This window comes from Pleurodeles waltl, chromosome 10 (assembly GCF_031143425.1).
Source record: "Pleurodeles waltl isolate 20211129_DDA chromosome 10, aPleWal1.hap1.20221129, whole genome shotgun sequence".
Taxonomy (NCBI): Eukaryota; Metazoa; Chordata; class Amphibia; order Caudata; family Salamandridae; genus Pleurodeles; species Pleurodeles waltl.
The window spans coordinates 35,164,167-35,184,521 of record NC_090449.1 but is presented as its reverse complement, the minus strand read 5'-3'; the positions used below and the strand labels follow the sequence as shown (position 1 = coordinate 35,184,521).

Below are 20,355 nucleotides of genomic sequence, written 5' to 3'. Positions count from 1 at the left end.
TTCAAAACTTTTCATCCATTCACAAAGGCTACTGTATCAAAGGCCCAAGCTACTTATAACAATTGCTCCTCTCTACACACCTGTCAGTAACCTACGGTCAGTCAGCTTGCAGCTAATTCACCAACAAACCTTTAAATGTTAGAGACATGAGACAGAACATTTGATGTTCATGGCCCCAGGCTCTGGAAAGGCTAGAACCTCAGCATTAAAGCATAGCCCAACCCCTTGCATTTGAACGCTTAGATGCCCAGAGAATATGCAAACATTGTCTACTCTTTATCTTCTATCTCCATGGGAATATTTCAGTATCTCCTCATCAGATTTAGTAACAAATACCAATAGCTGACAAGAAGAGAAGCATCATCAGTGTGTGTGTGTGTGCTGATCTGGAGAGGTCCTTGGTCCATGGTCCTTTAGCCTTTAGACATTCTCACCTTCTTATGTATCACCCTGCCCACCATAATCAGCAAGGCACCAGAGCTCCCTCCAGACTCCTGGTAAGCCATCCCCAAAAGCGGTGTCATTTTTCAGGTGATTGCTATGTTCCACTTTTCAGGCCACCCCCTGACCATTTCCGGATGAAGTAGACACTGCTGGTTTTCCAGCAGTCTCTCCTTAGCTGACTTTGGCATCAGAGAATCACTAGCTTTCAGCTGCCTTGTGTGAAAATGCAACACATACCATCTGTGCAACTGTGACTGGCAGATGCAGCTGGGCCAACTTAGTTTAACGAGGCAACTTGATCAGAGACTTCATGAAATTGGCATCTGGTATAGTGATGGATGAATGGTATCTTGTTCTCATGGGAGTTAGACACCTCTTCACCAAGTGCTTCATGGCATAAAACATTCTCCCTGAACTTCCTAAAGGACTACGGTCTTTCAGATGACCTGTTTTCATTGACTGTCCTGCATCATCCAGTAGGAATGGTGATTGGCTTATTTTCAAAGCAGGGAAACTTCAGCTTTTGAAGCTGGTTCAAGAGCCTACCACTCCTTCTGTCCAATGAGACATGCTTGCAGAAATAAGGGATGCCTCTCCAGGCTGTGGATGTAATCAGGCTCACCGACATAGCACCAGAGATTAGCAAATGTGAAAAATATAGTGAAGGGGGTCCCAACGGAACACTATAATCTCCCTACAATGGCCAGCAAATGAGAAGACTGTGAATAGGTTGGTCAATTCTTGATTGTCTCATGGAATTTCATTTAGTAGCCAGATGCTGAGATTACAATATGTCATATATGGGCAGGCTACATCTCCCACACCAAGAAAAACCAGTCCCTTCAATGGTTCCAGTGACAGGTGGCTCAGGTAGACATTGTGCAGGTATCTGCATATGATGGTGATTTGGGGGCCACTGTTAAGCCTTGCCATGGAGTGGTTTCCTCCACTTTTACTCAAATATCTATTCTGGGGTGGTCAGGGAATCGGAGTACTGCTATGTATGCACAGCTGATGGCCACTCTAAGGGGGAACACTGTTGCAATAAGACCCCCAATACCCTCATGTTTACTGTTCTCCTTCTTTACAGTGCCCCAAACCCACTAAAGTTGATAAATGTATTACCTACCAGAAGGAAGACGACTGAAGAAACAAGGCCTTCTGACTCTTGAGCCGGGGAAGAGACTGGGGGCGAAGGAGACAATTTCGCTGTGAATGCCAGAGCCAATTTCAAGAAAGAGATCCACGTCTTATTTAGTTTGTAAACCAAGAAAACAATGTTGATTTGCTCAGCCCTATGAATCCTTTCCGGATGGATGAAGCAACAAACCGCAGAAGAGGAACCAGGAGAGGCAGAAGACACTTTCACTTAGTGGAGGGAAACTTATCAGAGCCTGATTCATTCGCCTTCACCTCTTGAATCTTATAGTTTCTGTTCCCCTTTTATGCTAGAACTACTGCAGATAGACACATTGAAGGCTGTATGAATTCCAGGGCTAAATGCTATACATTATTTAATTTGCAAACCTGCCCTCTTATTATGGGTGTAAGAAAATAATATTCAAGACACCCTTGAATACTGATCCATAAAATACTGCTATCCAAAGAAGCGTATGAGTCTCTAAAAGCGCTGCTGCTATCCGCCTTTAATAATGGTAGCCTTACAGCCAAAATTAAACATTTCTAGTGGCCTAACTAGCCCTTACTTTATGTTGGCTGTTTTTAGCCAATATACCAGTAGCATTTATGTCTAGGTGAGAGGCATGTAGGCAATTTATTGTTTGCCAGTAATAGTGCCAAGAAGCTATTTTGTATGTTGCACTTTATAAAATTAAATAACACTGCATAACATAACATAATGATTGGCAATGCTGATATAACTCCTTTCCGGATACAGAGCAAAGGCAATGATCTTCAAAATGTTTATAACCATAAAAAGTTAAAAACTGATGTAGATAAATCCCAAACACCATAGTTGTTAAAAAAAAAAAAGATTACGGCCCTCATTATAACATGGTGGTGACACCCACCAACAGACCGCCGAGGAGGCGCCAATCCGCCCACCAGATTATGACACACAAACACAAAACCGACAGAAACTAGCCACAACAATCCAGCCAGACCCAACGGAGGCAAAAAACTGTCGGACCCACCACCCTCCCCGCTATGCCATCAATACACCGCCATCCAAATTATGGGCCACGATTCACCACAGCAGACACTCAATAGCGGTCATCCATTGGCAGTGCACACCGCCACAGTAGAATTGGGCACCCAAAACCAACAGTAGCCAACATTGGTCAGATTGAAAAACCCACACCTGACACATATACACACACCGTACACACCCACTAACAGCACTATAAAACACACCCCCACACAGCCCACAAGTCTTCGCAAACAAGAAAAAATAAATACACATTGCCAGCAAAAGATAATACAAGAACTGCACACAAAAACCACAGCCACCTATTCACCTTTACACACATCACACACCATATCCTAGCACCTATCACACTCTGCACAACCCACATTCTACACCCACCACACAATAGGCATGTCCCCACAGAAGAATACCTGTTTCACAGATGAGGAGTTGCGGGTGATGGTGGAGGAAATCGTAAGGGTAGAACCACAGCTGTTCGGTGCACAGCTCCAGCAGATATCCATTGCCAGGAGATGGAGCTATAGTTCTTCCGCCCCCCCCCCTCCAACTACCTGTTCCCGGTCCCAAAACCTGCTCTCCCCACCCATCCCATGCACAGAATCAAACCAGCATGCACCCAAGACAACAGACAGGACTCGCACAGGCACCACACTTCACTCCACAAGCACACACACAGAAGCACATACAACAACAGCCGCTGCCTCCACCGTCTCCCCCTCCTCCCTCAGTCATATCAACACTCACACCTGCAAGCACTGCATCTTCAGTCCCAGATCCTGCCACACGTAAAGCCTTGCCCACAGTCCCCACAACAGCAGACACGCAGAGTAGCACCCCATTCACGACATGTGCAGTTACCACCACCATCATCACAACCTCATGCAGCACACCCACCTCACTTGCAGATACCACCACAACATATATACACACGCGTCCTGTTTGTCCTCTCCCACCCTGTTCACCCACCCCCTCCAAAAACACATAAACGCTCCCACTCAGACACTCAACAGCCATCCACCTCAACACGCACACTGTACATGCACCTGCAACCCAGTCCAGCACACCTACTCCTCCTACAACCACTACCTCCACCTCCACTCCCAAACCTCCTCCCACAACCCACCCCATTGGACCTAAGAAACTTTTCCTTTCCTGCCTTGACCTCTTTACTCCCCCCACCCCCCCCCCCCACTGTCCTGCCCCTAAGAGGAAGCTCCCTCTCCCCCAGCCCAGTACCTTTGGCTCCCACTCCACTCATGTCCCTCCCCTTACAGCTAAACCTGCCACTAAGGGCCAAAAGAGTGGCACTCCGGCCCCACGCTCCAAGCCAACACCTCTGCCCCCTAAGCAACGGAGCAAGGACCCGCCCCCTCACAAACCCAAGTCGAAGGACCCTCTCCCAAGAAACCCCCACCCTTCCCCCCATCCCCTGAGGTGCCTACAGTCAGCATGATGCCGCTGCCCAGTGGAGAGACTTGGGCTCTCAGGAGTCAAGTTAGGCCTTGGACGTTGCCCTGTGGGTTTACAGAGACACTGAACCGGCCAACAGCCCTTTCTGTAAATATATGTTATTTTTTTAATCGAGTTCAGTGTTCCCACCAGATTGCAGTGGTTGGACCAAAGGTATGTGTCCTGGCTTTCTTTGCTCCTGGCTTATGTTGTTGTTGGATTTCTCTGCAGATAGTTCTCGGTGTGTGGTATGTGTTTATAGTGTGTGTGTGGATGTGTCACTTTCCCCTCCCTCCCTTGTGTGCTAGGCACCTGTACTCACCATCGTCATCAGGGTTACTGCTCTTGGACTGCCATTGCGTGGTACAGCATCGGCAGGGCTTCCAGATCGGGTTCCATGGTTGCCACGGAATCCTTTGTGTCCCTGGAGGTGAGTATCTCCTTTTATATGATTGTTTCCGTCAGGCGTTTGGTGGTGGTGGTCCCGCCCCAGAAATCCTGGCGGTCTGCTATGTCATAATATGGTGGGCGGGGTGTGGTGTTCCGCCAGCCTGAAGATGGCAACTGCTGTGGTCAGTGGACGGACCGCACTGGCGGTTTGGGTGGTACTTTGGCTGTCTATGGGAGGGATCACCGCCATAGTCATAATTTGGTGGTATTCACTGCCCGCCTGCTGACTGACCTACCGCCATCGCCGGCGTGGCAGTCAGCTGACCGCCAATGTCATAATGAGGGCCTGAGTGTCTGATTTAGAACTCAGCTTACGGGTTACTCCATCACAACGGTAAAGGATATCCCATCCGCCGAAATCTAAATCCCGTAGAATATAATGGGATTTAGATTTGAGCAGACGGGATATCCATGACCTTTGTGACAGAGTAACCTGTCTGCTGAATTCCATATCAGGCCCTTGATCTTCATGGTAGTCTAAGGCAAAAAATGTACATTTTTGATCGATATCTAAATTTGATGCTCACTAGGTCATGCTACGTAAGCTGCCTAACCGGAGTCAATACTCCATATGCTAGCTTGTACATGCTCTTGTCGATTCTTGATAGATCGATCGAGAGGTACTGTATGGCAGCAAGTTATGAAACCTGGATTGATCTATTAATTTTCCAGACTTGAAGCTGAGATCTTAAAGACGGTCGTAAACATCTTCATTTCGGCAATAATTATGCAAGTCAGACTTGAACTGATACTATTAGCTAAAACAAAAAACATCAACCTTTTGAAAGGCCTAAAGGAAGCCTGTGGCAACAGGTTGCCCACGCTGTGCAAGAAGGCAAATTGAAAAAGTCGAAATGTATTTAAGAGGTTTCTACCCTGAAGCATTTGGGTTACTGAACATTGCTGGTTTTCCATTCAGCAAGGCTCTTCTACTAATAGAAATTAGCCACATCAGCTTTAGTCAAGGTTGTGTGTATCCACACAGGCGGTCCTAATTCACATAATAACTCTTTAGAGTAGTGGGTGTTAAAAATAAAAATACTAAAACTTGCAGATGCTGAGATGTGAAGTAAACATTTGAAAGGGAGACACAGGCTAGCAACTCAAAGGTTTGATGGAATCAATTAGGATCAGGGAAGATGGATCTAATCATGTTGGCAAAGAAGAACTGTAGCAAAAACAACCATGGCTTCATAGTCCATATCAAGACTAGAAACGAAAGAAAGGGCTGCTTAAGCCACATACTCTGAGTGCACGGAGGATGGTTAAGCACACCTCAGTGTTCCTACCTTTAAAAATGTATGTTTAATAGACACATACCGAATTGGCATGTTACCTTACTTACTTAAAAGTTCCTAGTATATGGTACCAGGGGCCTGTAAGCTAAAGTGTCCCTAGTGGGTTGCAGCACATATTGTACCACCACAAGTGTGGCAAAGTAAACATGTCTCCCACCCTGCCACTGGAGATTGGTAGAGCAGTTTTAAACTAGTAAATTGGCTTTGCCATTTAAACTAATGACAAAGTCCAGACTTTCCTTTTTAATATACTGTAGGCACCCTAAAGGTAGGCCGGTCAAGTCCTAAGGCAGGGTGCTGTATATGAAAAAGTAGTACAGGTGTTTGTTATATGTCCTAACAGTTAAAACCTCATATTGTCATTTTTACTGTGGAAAGGCTAGGAACGCCATTGGTAAGTACAGGGTTACATGCTAACTAATCAGCTGTGCTAATTTCAGGAATGGGACTACTGAAGTTGGTACTTAAATGTATCAAAAGTATTGTTACATTAAACCCGACTTGATGCCCTAGTTGAATTTAATGTAACCTTTGCATAACAAGTAACTTTAAAAAGTTGCCACTCTAGTGCCCAAGTTTTCTAGTGGCCATTTAGGGTTGCTGGCTGTGAGACAGGCTTCTCTCCTCCTGGGGACAGAAGTGAACGAATCCCAGAAAAGGATACAACAGAGGTCTTCCATTGGAAGAGGTATTACCTCTCCCTGACAGAAAGCCAAACAAGATGTCTGCCGAAAAAGTGAGATTCAAAGGGGAAGCTGCCTTAGAAGGGCAAGTGGTGGACACACACGAAAAGGGCTGCTCTTTTGTTCCGGTAGACAGGTTGAAGTCGGGGAGAGGGGGGGAAACAGTTGCCCAACCAGTTTTCTGTGGCCCTGTAGCTCTTAGGTAGCCATACTCTAGGGTGGGCTGCTAAGCTCCACACACTAAGAGAAGATGTCTGCCATCTTGGGAGTGTGTAGAATATTGCACTCTGGAATAGCTAGATGCCACACAGCGCAGTAAGTTGCCACCAGGCATGAGGGGACCTGGTAGTCAAGTGGCTAGTGGTCACTTCATCCCCTACGGGCAAGTTGTGGGCATAAAAATGGCAACCCTGGCATCTAGACCTCAGATCATGTCTTCACTGGAGAGAGGGACAAAGAAGGGCTGCTCTGCTGTTCCCTGAACCTGGCAAAGAGAAGTTGCACCAAAGATTGGACTGCACCTGCAAATCCTTGGGCTATCAAAGAGAGAACAGTGCCTGTGACACCCGGCTCAGGGGCAGATGTTCCTAAGGCCCAGACAGAAGAGGTGAACTCCAAGACTCCTCTGACTTCCTGTTACAGCGCCAGGGCCACAAAAGCTAAAAAAGCTTGATCACCACTGACTTCTGAAGTGCAGCTTGGGAAACCGAGACACAACACCCAAAAGTTGCACATGAATCTGCTGGACCTGGGAAGTCATTCAGTGCAGTTTGGTGTCTCAAGACGGACCCCTACTTGAAGGGAACCACAGGTTTCTCTCTGACCATAGACCAGTTGAACAGTGGCAACTAGTAGTTTTTGGCTGGAGTTCACCTGGACTCCGAGGGACATTGACCCCTGAGGTCAAAGTCGCCCCACCATGTTTGTGGACCGAGGGATAGCCCCAGGAAGACCTCCCTTGACTGGATAAGCATCCACAACATCCTTCAGCTTCCTGTATCCCTTGCATCAGGACAGCTCCTTTGATGTCTATGGCGGTTTGGCCTGGAATAGTATTGTAAACATACTCAAAAAGAAAACTTGTTTGCACATTGCTCTTAACATAATTGTTAAAATACTTTAGTTGTGCCGAGTAAAGCCCATTCTATTTGAGCTCGAAACTTCAGTTTGGTGTTACTGAGCATTATGAATTCTGAATAGGCATAAAGTAAGCTGACTGCACTTTGTAGACTTTCTTGTTAGCAAACAATAAGGCAGTTTACTCCAAGTCTTAATGACATCAAGAACAGTTTCCTACTTTCCCTATGGATATGTCTCCTGTATTTGTATATTTATGAATGATAAGTGTTCTGTGTTTTTTAGATCGCTGGTAGATGAAGGAATTGTATTATACTGTATTCAGGCCTCGAAAAATTGCCCACTCACTATGATGAATCAGATTTTATTACGTCAAGCTATTTTTAGCCTCTACTCATCGCTTCTATCAGTGAACTTAAGCTGAAAGAAACAGGTGTTCTGTTCATTCAGAAAGTGAAGGAGCAATAAAGATACCTTTAATTCTTGTTTTTATCTTGACCCATTTGCTGTCTGTTCAAGTACAGAGGTCAAATATCAGTTTGTCTTTTTGTTAATTGTTTCTTATCTTATCCTATTAAGTGGTTTACTTTTCTTTTTCTTATTGAAGTTATGGGTTTTGGTCAAGTGAGCTGTGTAACAATCATTGTGAAAGAAAAGGCTGCAAGACGTTAATCTGTTTTCTAATACACTTTTAAACAGCTTGTAAATGGATAGTACAAGTATTTCAAAATATATCACGAATTACGAAAGAACATTTTTTGTAATTCGGAAGTGTGATGCAAACAAAGATTTAAATAGGAGCAAAACAAATCAGAACACTTTTCTTGATGATGTGTAAATGATAAATAATAGTAGAAGCTGAATCTCCAAACATTATACAGTATAAAGTTTTATCAGTAAAACCAAGTCATTGGGAAATGTGACCATTTCAGTGGGCAATCAGCTGATTGCAAACAGTGTGCTATCACTGCATGCTACAGGCATGTATTTATTAAACGTGATAGTTTTTAAACATGACTTGAGAAACATATCTGCCCCCGCGCTGATGACAATGCTGTTAATGAACTAAAAGTTAGCAGTGTATCCTATATGTGGCCAGATTTGTATTATATATGGAGCAAAAGATTAGTCTATTAAATCAAACAAGTGTTTTTGTACAGCAGACATGCTGAACTTGTGTATTTAAAGGTGCTCTCATATGTGATAAAGAAGGAAATGGTGGCTCAGTGAATTAAAATATTTGCCTAGGAGCACATAATTTGAAACCAGTTTATGGGTCAAGAGCATTATAATCAGGTTGAGTAGGTTATTCAAGTCACTAGACCTGCAGGTCTAGTAACATTTTTATGGTTCTTCGAGGCCTGCTATTATGTTTTTAAGGACAGAACTTTCTGAAATAAACTATTTACAAACTGGACTTGAGACTACTTTGACTGTAAGGTAAGTGTCCTTACAAGCCTTACTAGTCTGTGACTTGCTCACTGCTGGAGCTGGTCGGCCAAAGCAGGTTGGAGTAACCAAACACAACATTACAAAAGTTCTCAAACTAACTGCTAACCATGGTAGATTCCAGTCAACAAATCAATCAATCAGTCATTTGTAAAGCGCAGCAAATCACCGGTCAAGGTAGTGGAGTTGCTGGCTACTGCTTGGTGATTAGTTCATTTGAACAACCAGGTCTTGAGTCCTTTCCGGAATTGCTGGAGCGATGAGGCGGTCCTACGGTGCAGTGGGAGGTTGTTCCAAGCTACCAAACTTTGGCCACTAGATGAAACAAAGAGTGTCCTCTTGCCGCTGAGTTTTGTATTGTCTATAGTCTCTTCAGGAGGCGTGCGGTGATACTACGTAGAAAGTGTTCCCATAGGTCAACCTGCTGGTGACGAGAGCCTATGTGATGGTCTTTCTGGTGCCGACTGGGAGCCACCTGAAGAGCATGCATAGGGTGTCGAAGCAGACGGGTGAGAGTGTTGTTTCGTAGATAGCTTGCTGTCCAAGATGATGCAGAGGTTTTGGGCGTGGTCCGTTGAGATGGGGGGGCGAGTTCCCTCGGCCACCATGTGTCATTCCAAGGTGAGGTGTTGTTCCCAAAGATGAGGACTTCTTGTCTAACCAAAGTCAATACTCCATATGCTAGCTTGTACATGCTCTTGTCGATTCTTGATAGATCGATCAAGAGGTAGTGTATGGAAGCAAGTTATGAAACCTGGATTGATCTATTCATTTTCCAGACTTGAAGCTGAGATCTTAAAGACCGTCGTAAACATCTTCAGTTCGGCAATAATTATGCAAGTCAGACTTGAACTGAGACTATTAGCTAAAACAAAAAACATCAACCTTTTGAAAGGCCTAAAGGAAGCCTGTGGCAACAGGTTGCCCACGCTGTGCAAGAAGGCAAATTGAAAAAGTTGAAATGTATTTAAGAGGTGTCTACCCTGAAGCATTTGGGTTACTGAACATTGCTGGTTTCCTTATGGTGTTAGAGTTCCATTTAGCAAGGCTCTTCTATTAATAGAAATTAGCCACATCAGCTTTAGTCAAGATTGTGTGTATCCACACAGGCGGTCCTAATTCACATAATAACTCTTTGGAGTAGTGGGTGTTAAAAATAAAAATACTAAAATTTGCAGATGCTGAGATGTGAAATAAACATTTGAAAGGGAGACACAGGCTGGCAACTCAAATGTTTGATGGAATCAATTAGGATCAGGGAAGATTGGTCTAATCATGTTGGCAAAGAAGAACTACAGTAAAAACAACCAGATGCTTCATAGTCCACATCAAGACTAGAAACTAAAGAAAGGGCTACTTAAGCCACATACTCTGAGAGTGCACTGAGGATGGTTAAGCACACTTCAGTGTTCCTACCTTTAAAAATGTATGTTTAATAGACACATACCCAATTGGCATGTTACCTTACTTACAGGTTCCTAGTATGTGGTACCAGGGGTACCCGGGGCCTGTAAGCTAAAGTGTCCCTAGTGGGTTGCAGCACATACTGTACCACCACAAGTGTGGCAAAGTAAACATGTCTCCCAGCCTGCCACTGGAGATTGGTAGAGCAGGTTTAAACTAGTAAATTGGCTTTGCCATGTAAACTAATGACAAAGTCCAGACTTTCCTTTTTAATATACAGTAGTCACCCTAAAGGTAGGCCGGTCAAGTCCTAAGGCCGGGTGCTGTATATGAAAAAGTAGTACAGGGGTTTGTTATATGTCCTAACAGTTAAAACCTCATATTGTCATTTTTACTGTGGAAAGGCTAGGAACGCCATTGTTAAGAACAGGGTTAGATGCTAACTAATCAGCTGTGCTAATTTCAGGAATGGGACTACTGAAGTTGGTACTTAAATGTATCAAAAGTATTGTTCCATTAAACCTGACTTGATGCCCTAGTTGAATTTAATGTAACCTTTGCGTAACAAGTAACTTTAGAAAGTTGCCACTCTAGTGCCCACATTTTCTAGTGGCCATTTAGGGTTGCTGGCTGTGAGACAGGCTTCTGTCCTCCTGGGGACAGTCATGAACGAATCCCAGAAAAGGATACAACAGAGGTCTTCCATTGGAAGAGGTATTACCTCTCCCTGACAGGAAGCCAAACAAGATGTATGCCGAAAACGTGAGATTCAAAGGGGAAGCTGCCTTAGAAGGGCAAGTGGTGGACACACACGAAAAGGGTTGCTCTTTTGTTCTGGTAGACAAGTTGAAGTCGGGGAGAGGGGGGGGAAACAGTTGCCCAACCAGTTTTCTGTGGCCCTGTAGCTCTTAGGTAGCCATACTCTAGGGTGGGCTGCTAAGCTCCACACACTAAGAGAAGATGTCTGCCATCTTGGGAGTGGGCAGAATATTGCACTCTGGAATAGCTAGATGCCACACAGCGCAGTAAGTTGCCACCAGGCATGATGGGACCTGGTAGTCAAGTGGCTAGTGGTCACTTCATCCCCTACGGGCAAGTTGTGGGCATAAAGTGGCAACCCTGGCATCCAGACCTCCGATCATGTCTTCACTGGAGAGAGGGCCAAAGAAGGGCTGCTCTGCTGTTCCCTGATCCTGGCAAAGAGAAGTTGCACCAAAGATTGGACTGCACCTGCAAATCCTTGGGCTATCAGAGAGAGGACAGTGCCTGTGGCACCCGGCTCAGGGGCAGATGTTCCTAAGGCCCAGGCAGAAGAGGTGAACTCCAAGAGCCCTTTGACTTCCTGTTACAGCGCCAGGGCCACAAAAGCTAAAAAAGCTTGATCACCACTGACTTCTGAAGTGCAGCCTGGGAAACCGAGACACGACACCCAAAAGTTGCACCTGAATCTGCTGGACCTGGGAAGTCATTCAGTGCAGTTTGGTGTCTCAAGACGGACCCCTACTTGAAGGGAACCACAGGTTTCTCTCTGACCATAGACAAGTTGAACAGTGGCAACTAGTTTTTGGCTGGAGTTCACCTGGACTCCGAGGGACATTGACCCCTGAGGTCAAAGTCGCCCCACCATGTTTGTGGACCGAGGGATAGCCCCAGGAAGACCTCCCTTGACTGGATAAGCATCCACAACATCCTTCAGCTTCCTGTATCCCTTGCATCAGGACAGCTCCTTTGATGTCTATGGCGGTTTGGCCTGGAATAGTATTGTAAACATACTCAAAAAGAAAACTTGTTTGCACATTGCTCTTAACATAATTGTTAAAATACTTTAGTTGTGCCGAGTAAAGCCCATTCTATTTGAGCTTGAAACTTCAGTTTGGTGTTAATGAGCATTATGAATTCTGAATAGGCATAAAGTAAGCTACTGCACTTTGTAGACTTTCTTGTTAGCAAACAATAAGGCAGTTTACTCCAAGTCTTAATGACATCCAGAACAGTTTCCTACTTTCCCTATGGATATGTGTCCTGTATTTGTATATTTATGAATGATAAGTGTTCTGTGTTTTTTTAGATCGCTGGTAGATGAAGGAATTGTATTATACTGTATTCAGGCCTCGAAAAATTGCCCACTCACTATGGTGAATCAGATTTTATTACGTCAAGCTATTTTTAGCCTCTACTCATCCCTTCTATCAGTGAACTTAAGCTGAAAGAAACAGGTGTTCTGTTCATTCAGAAAGTGAAGGAGCAAGAAAGATACCTTTAATTTTTGTTTTTATCTTGACCCATTTGCTGTCTGTTCAAGTACAGAGGTCGAATATCAGTTTGTCTTTTTATTAATTGTTTCTTATCTTATCCTATTAAGTGGTTTACTTTTCTTTTTCTTATTGAAGTTATGGGTTTTGGTCAAGTGAGCTGTGTAACAATCATTGTGAAAGAAAAGGCTGCAAGACGTTAATCTGTTTTCTAACACACTTTTAAACAGCTTGTAAATGGATAGTACAAGTATTTCAAAATATATCACGAATTACGAAAGAACATTTTTTGTAATTCGGAAGTGTGATGCAAACAAAGATTTAAATAGGAGCAAAACAAATCAGAACACTTTTCTTGATGATGTGTAAATGATAAATAATAGTAGAAGCTGAATCTCCAAACATTATACAGTATAAAGTTTTATCAGTAAAACCAAGTCATTGGGAAATGTGACCATTTCAGTGGGCAATCAGCTGATTGCAAACAACAGTGTGCTATCACTGCATGCTACAGGCATGTATTTATTAAACGTGATAGTTTTTAAACATGACTTGAGAAACATATCTGCCCCCGCGCTGATGACAATGCTGTTAATGAACTAAAAGTTAGCAGTGTATCCTATATGTGGCCAGATTTGTATTATATATGGAGCAAAAGATTAGTCTATTAAATCAAACAAGTGTTTTTGTACAGCAGACATGCTGAACTTGTGTATTTAAAGGTGCTCTCATATGTGATAAAGAAGGAAATGGTGGCTCAGTGAATTAAAATATTTGCCTAGGAGCACATAATTTGAAACCAGTTTATGGGTCAAGAGCATTATAATCAGGTTGAGTAGGTTATTCAAGTCACTAGACCTGCAGGTCTAGTAACATTTTTATGGTTCTTCGAGGCCTGCTATTATGTTTTTAAGGACAGAACTTTCTGAAATAAACTATTTACAAACTGGACTTGAGACTACTTTGACTGTAAGGTAAGTGTCCTTACAAGCCTTACTAGTCTGTGACTTGCTCACTGCTGGAGCTGGTCGGCCAAAGCAGGTTGGAGTAACCAAACACAACATTACAAAAGTTCTCAAACTAACTGCTAACTATGGTAGATTCCAGTCAACAAATCAATCAATCAGTCATTTGTAAAGCGCAGCAAATCACCAGTCAAGGTAGTGGAGTTGCTGGCTACTGCTTGGTGATTAGTTCATTTGAACAACCAGGTCTTGAGTCCTTTCCGGAATTGCTGGAGCGATGAGGCGGTCCTACGGTGCAGTGGGAGGTTGTTCCAAGCTACCAAACTTTGGCCACTAGATGAAACAAAGAGTGTCCTGTTGCCGCTGAGTTTTGTATTGTCTATAGTCTCTTCAGGAGGCGTGCGGTGATACGGCGTAGAAAGTGTTCCCATAGGTCAACCTGCTGGTGACGAGAGCCTATGTGATGGTCTTTCTGGTGCCGACTGGGAGCCACCTGAAGAGCATGCATAGGGTGTCGAAGCAGACGGATGAGACTGTGTTTACCTGTTGTTTCGTAGATAGCTTGCTGTCCAAGATGATGCAGAGGTTTTGGGCATGGTCCGTTGAGATGGGGGAGGCGAGTTCCCTCGGCCACCATGTGTCATTCCAAGGTGAGGTGTTGTTCCTAAAGATGAGGACTTTTTGTCTTGTCTGTGTTCAGCTTGAGACTGTTGTGCTCCATCCAGTCGGTGACATTCATCATACGTATGTGAATGTTGGCTCTGGTGGTGGGTTGTGGGAGGAGGTTTTGTCTTCCAACAGTGAGAGGATGACCTGGGTGTTGTCAGCGTAAGAAATGATGCTGAGTCTGTGCGATCTGGCGATGTTGTCCTGGTGGTCATTTATGTGCTGAAGAGGGTGATGCTGAAGGATGACCCCAGGGGACACTGGAGATGATCTTTTTGGCTCCATAGGTGGACGGTGGGAGACGGATTTTCTGTATTCTTCCAGTGAGGCATGGCGTGATCCATATTAGGGCCTCTCCCTGGATTCTGGTGTGGTGGAGTCAGTTGAATAAAATGTGCTGGGAGATGGTGTCGAAGGTGGCTGATAGGTCCAGAAGGATGAGGGCTGCAGTTTTGCTGCAGTCCAGAAGGGCCCTGATGTCACCAGTGGCTGCGATTAGGGCTGTCTAGATGCTGTTGTTGGCTCAGAATCTGGATTGAGAGATGTCCAGTAGGCTGTTGTGTCCAGGTGCTCGGTGAGTTGGATTTTGAGTGAAAAGCAGTGACTTACGATTTGCTTAATAGTTCATATCTCCAGAACCCTCTGTTGGACTGTTCGTTTTGGTGTCTATAAATATAGACCTTATTTTTTATGAAAAATTTAATTTTGTGTCAGATTTCCTTTTTTGTCCTGTTCTTTCTTATTCAGCTGTTTTGGTGCATCAGAATGATATACACTTGTTCCTTTTGAACAAGCCTGACTGCGCAAGGCCACAGCTATCCAGGGGTGAGCTACTGTATTGCAATCACACTTGACAGGACCCAAGACAGGTTTGGGAGTTTATTACACAGTGAGGTCACATAACCACACCATATAATAAACCGCATTTCTTCACAGCGGCGTATCATTAATGTGCTACTTTTAATGTAAATTGCACTGTCTTTTTAATTATTTTCGAACTTTGTTTATAGGGATTCTACCCAAAGAAGCAGTGGTGGAAACAGTAGTAGTTGGTGGTGGTGTAGCAGTTGTTCCTGTTGACATGTATCCTTGAGACGGGAGCAATGCTCACAGGGCCACCAACCCCCTCTACAAACTCCCTGTTTGTCTTTAGTTGCTCTGTGTAGTGTTCTTCAAGGGAGAGACAGTGTGCCTCCTCATACATATTAGAATATGTCCTAAGGTTTAGTGGAGTAGATCACCAATACTAATTAATGATTTGATGCCTGTCTTTAATCAATGTTTGTTTCTGTGTGTGCCTGTGTGCCTGTTAATGTGGCTGTATGTCACTTGTATCTCTGTGTAACTGTGTGTCGATGTTCGCTCGTGTTTGATTCTGTGCATGCATATGTTATTTTGTGTGCCAGTGCTTTTGTGTGTGTTTGTGTACATGTGCGCCTGTTTCAGTGTTCACAGATGCATGCCTCTTTGTGTATATCCATGTGTGTGTGTACAGGTTCACTTCTGAAAGTATGAACGCATGCAGATTTTCCATTCTGTGCATTAACGTGGGTGCATCTGTGTCGCTTTTAGTCTGCTTGGAATGAGGGGTGCTGTACCTTTGACATATGTTGGTCAAGGGTGGCACTGTGTCTGTGGGTTTCTGGTTGGCAGATTGAAGGTGGAGTGGTGCTGTGTTTGTGTGATGTGCCTTTCTGATCACGTGTGTGGATATTGTGTCATCTAGAACTGTGTTGAGTATGAGAGATGTCCAGATTTAGCATCTGATATTTTAAAAAGTCATAAAAAGATAGTTTAACATGTGACCGGAGTTCAGTTTTACATGATGGTTGGGGGTGGGGCACATATATAAGGGGTTGTGGTAAAGCACGCTAGGGCCCGCTTAGTGCTCCATTTTAACAAGCACATTTTAACTTAGCATTTCTTTCTTGATGGTGACTTCTTACATGGCTTTTCACTCACATTATAATGTATTGAGAAATCACTGTAGATGCAGCTTGTTTCTTGTAAGCGTTGTTGTCATCGAGTCTGTACACTCCGTCCAAGTCGGGGTACACAGAACACAATGCCCTGGTGTTGTGATTGCCCTTGGAGACAGCTCTTCGCTTGCAGATATATCATTATATCGACCCTGCGCCTCTGACACGGTGCAACATGAACCATGCCTGTATTATAAAAACTGCCTTTGTGTCATTTTCAGAAGAGGAGCACTTTGGGTAGGATCATTCTGAAATGGCCTCTACCAGGCACAGGATAATAGCCTGCACTAAACCAGACTGGCTTCCTGGGTTCACGGTACATTTAACCCAGGTATTGGGTTAGGCTATACAATTGATCTGGCAGAGGGTACTCTCAGTATGCTCTCGATAGTGTAGGTAGTCACAGACAGGAATGAACCAACATAATAACATTATCATGGTTGACCTGTTTATCTTTTTCACCATTTTCGTAATGCTGGTTACCATGCTTTGTGTAGTTTGCCTGATAATCACAGCTCATGTTTTCTACGCAAAAATAAGATTGTTGCAATACATTTTTTAAATTTCATTTCCGCATCTTTCTTGTGTCTTATCTTGGGTACGCAGAGTGACAACAAAAGGGTAGATCTGTTACCACGATTTCCTTGGGAATATGAGTAGACATGTTCAAGGTTGAAGATACCATCTGGTGCCCTGATGTGTTTAGGGGTTGAGATGAGGCACTGTGAGCTAGCTAGGAACAGTGTCAATATTTCCTGATGGTATACACCGACTTGGGGCCAGATGTAGGTAGGAAAAAAATAGCGAGTCGCAAATTGCGAGCATTTGCGACTCGCAATTTTTGTGTCGCTAACTGCAATGCAGGTAGAAAGTGTGTGGACAAATTGCGACTCTCACCCGGAGTCGCACCGCAGATAGCGAGTCTGCTGTTTGCGAGGTCACTTTTTGCGACCGCGCAAAAACGGACTTGCAATTTGCAAGTGGGTGTCGCAAATTGCGACTGTGCTGAAAATTGAAAGTAGGTGCTGCAGAACACTCTAGAAATCACTCCAGAACACTCAGGAAAACACTTCCTGGCACATGATGACATCACAGCCAGGAAGTTTACAAATACACCTGGGAGGAGGGAGGACCACACCCTTTTTAACTGCAGCACAGCTAACAGAGCACCAGCAACCATGGCTGACACTCCCAGGAAGAGAAAGCTCAAGTTTGCTGAGAAGGAGCTGAAGGTGCTAACCGACGAGTGCTGTCAGCACCATGATGAGCTGTTTGGCAAGGCAGCCCTCACTGTGCCAGACTCTGGGAAAAAAAAACGAATTTGCCAGGATATCCAGGACAAGGTAAACTCCCTGGGGGTCAGCCACCGGAGAGTGGAAGAGCTAAAGGAGAGGTGGTACGACCTCCGCTCCCGGACCAAGGAGAGGGTGGCAGAACGGCTCCGGGAGATGAGAGGCACAGGAGGGGGACCATCTACCATACCACCACCCACACCCCTGGAGGAAAGGGTTGAGGAGACCCTTGAGCCGGAGGCTGTCACTGGAATTGGAGAACTGGACACCTCTGAGCCCGGACCATCAACCGGTAAGTACCATGTGATATGCTTGTACCCACATCAATGTCATACCCCCACCCACCATGTACACAGGGGCATGCACAACCAAGATAGCTCCATTTCAGAGTAGCAAACACCAGAATGATGCATTATGGGCAATGTAGTCAAGTAGGCATTTCATAGGCAATTGTTTATTAGGAAGCTTTTAACTGATAGTAGACACTGACAGTGTGTTCCCCATGTCCCACAGGTCTCCCACAAGACACCCCAACCTGCCCAAGCAGCCAGGTGCCTATGGTCAGCCAGCACAGAGAGGAGACAACAGGACCAGCCACCACTCCCACCTGCACCACCAACACCATGCCCTCTCTGGAAACACCTGTTGCAACTGTGGTGTTGGAGCCTGCACCAGGTACAAGCCAGAGTGCCACATCAGACATTACAGGGCCTCCACCGCTGCGCAGGCAACGCAGGATGACAACAGCAGAGCAGAGTCAGGGCTTCCCTCCACAACACCAACGGAGGCCCAACTGCTACGGGGTCAGCGCCTGCAAAACCAACAGTTAAGGAGGATTAGTGGGGTTTTGCAGCGCTTTGAGAGGAACCATGCCAACAGCATGCAGCAGGTGCATTCACAACTGCAGGTCATTGGGGACAACACAGGTGACCTTGCACTGTCTATGCGTGAACTGGTGGCTGGACTGCTAACGCAGAGTGACAGTGCATGGCGCAGGGACTGCCAGCTGCTGCAACGCCTGGACAGGATGGCCTCCTCTATCGTTAGGCTGGCAGTTAACACAACTGGGCTGTCTAGGAGAACAGTCAGCCTCCAGGTTGACATGGGCCACTTTGCGGGTGATGTGGCACGGGGACTGGGCAGGATCACCCATGCAATAGACCTAATGGAGGCACAGCAGGTGTCCAGGGGCACAGGTGACACGCCACAGGACAGTGAGGAGGGCTCCACTGTCAGCAGTGTCTCTGCCGGTGACACCAGGGTGCTACGGAGTGGGAGTACAAGGCAGAGCACTGCTGACCCACCTAGTACCAGCCAGGCTGGCCGAGCCCGCCGTAGGGTGTGAGCTAAACACTGTCCCTGGGGTTGGGGCACATGATGGCAATGTGTCCCATGCCAGGTGGACTATTGAAGGCCCTGAACAGTTTTTTCTTGTATATAGTTTGGTTATTTGCACTTACTAAATCATTTGTTCATTCCACTTAACACATAGACTGTTTGTTCTATTGGTGAGTATGGTAGAAGTTGGCACGTACCTTCCAAAGTATTGGTTTGCAATGTGTTCCTGTCTCAGTCTGCCTTGATTTGCGATGCTCCTATCCCCATGATGGCGATGTGGTTGCTCTTGCTCTTCATCCTCAGAATCTGGGTCTTCAGGGGTGAGAGGTAGCCCACGTCGGGTGGCAATGTTGTGCAGGATAGCGCATGCGACAAATATTTTGAATGCCGTTATTGGGGTATACTGGAGGGCACCTCCACTTCGGTGGAGGCATCTGAACCTTGCTTTCAGCAGTCCGAACGTTCTTTCGATAATGTTCCTGGTCCTCTTATGTGCACTGTTGTATCGCCTCTCGCATTCATTGCTGGGTGTTAAGTACGGAGTCAGTATCCATGGACGTAGTGCATATGCACTGTCACCTGTTAGGCACAAAACGTACACTGTTAGCAAGTCGTGGTTGGTTTGCACATTGATCTGTGTGCATGTCTTCAAGGTGTATTCAGCTCTACCTAGGAGGTATCCGTCTCCAAACTCCCCACATTCCAGGCGTTGGTGTCTCCCACTGTGCCTAAAAATGTAGTCATGAGTACTGCCTGGAAATTTAGCAACCATGTCAGTGATGACATAATGGGCATCACATACCACCTGAATATTGAGTGAGTAGGTACACTTCCTATTGCGGAACAGATATATTCAAATATGCCCTCCTGCAAACCTGGAATGTGTCCCGTCTACACACCCTATGACATGGGGAAAGTTGGCAATCCGGTAAAAGTCCAACTTTGTGCTGTTGATTTCTGCCTCATTCCTGGGTAGGTATATGTATCGGGACATGTGTGTGAGTAAGGCGTCTAGGAATGTCCTGAGGAACCTTGATAGTGCACTTTGGGATAACCCACCTGCCACAGCAATGACCCCCTGATAGCTACCCGAGGCTAAGAGGTGCAGTGAGCATAGCACTTGCACATGCGTAGGGATGGCACAACTGTGCACAGTCTGGCGTTCTAGCTGTGGTTTGAGTAAATATATTAAATCTAGTATAGCTGTGCTGCTAAGTCTATATTTGTCATAAATTTCCTCCTGAGTTTGCTGGAAGAGTGTCTGCCTTGTTCTGTAAATCTTCTCCTGTCTCTGGCTCCTCCTCCTCCTCTGCTGGGCTGCGTGGGCTCTCCTCCTCACTGCTATCAGGTATATCTCCGCCATCTTGAGTAACCCAGATGCCTTCTGGGTCTCCTTTTATACTTCGGTAATGGTTACCACCTGCTCTGAGTTAGTGGTAAAT

The 20,355-nt window shown here is 45.2% G+C and overlaps 1 protein-coding gene across 1 annotated transcript in view; it reads right to left on the bottom strand.

The window, feature by feature from the left end:
- Nucleotides 1-20,355, bottom strand: part of LOC138260999 (NACHT, LRR and PYD domains-containing protein 3-like) — a 122,451-nt gene that overhangs the window by 86,661 nt on the left and 15,435 nt on the right. The window lies entirely within an intron of this gene.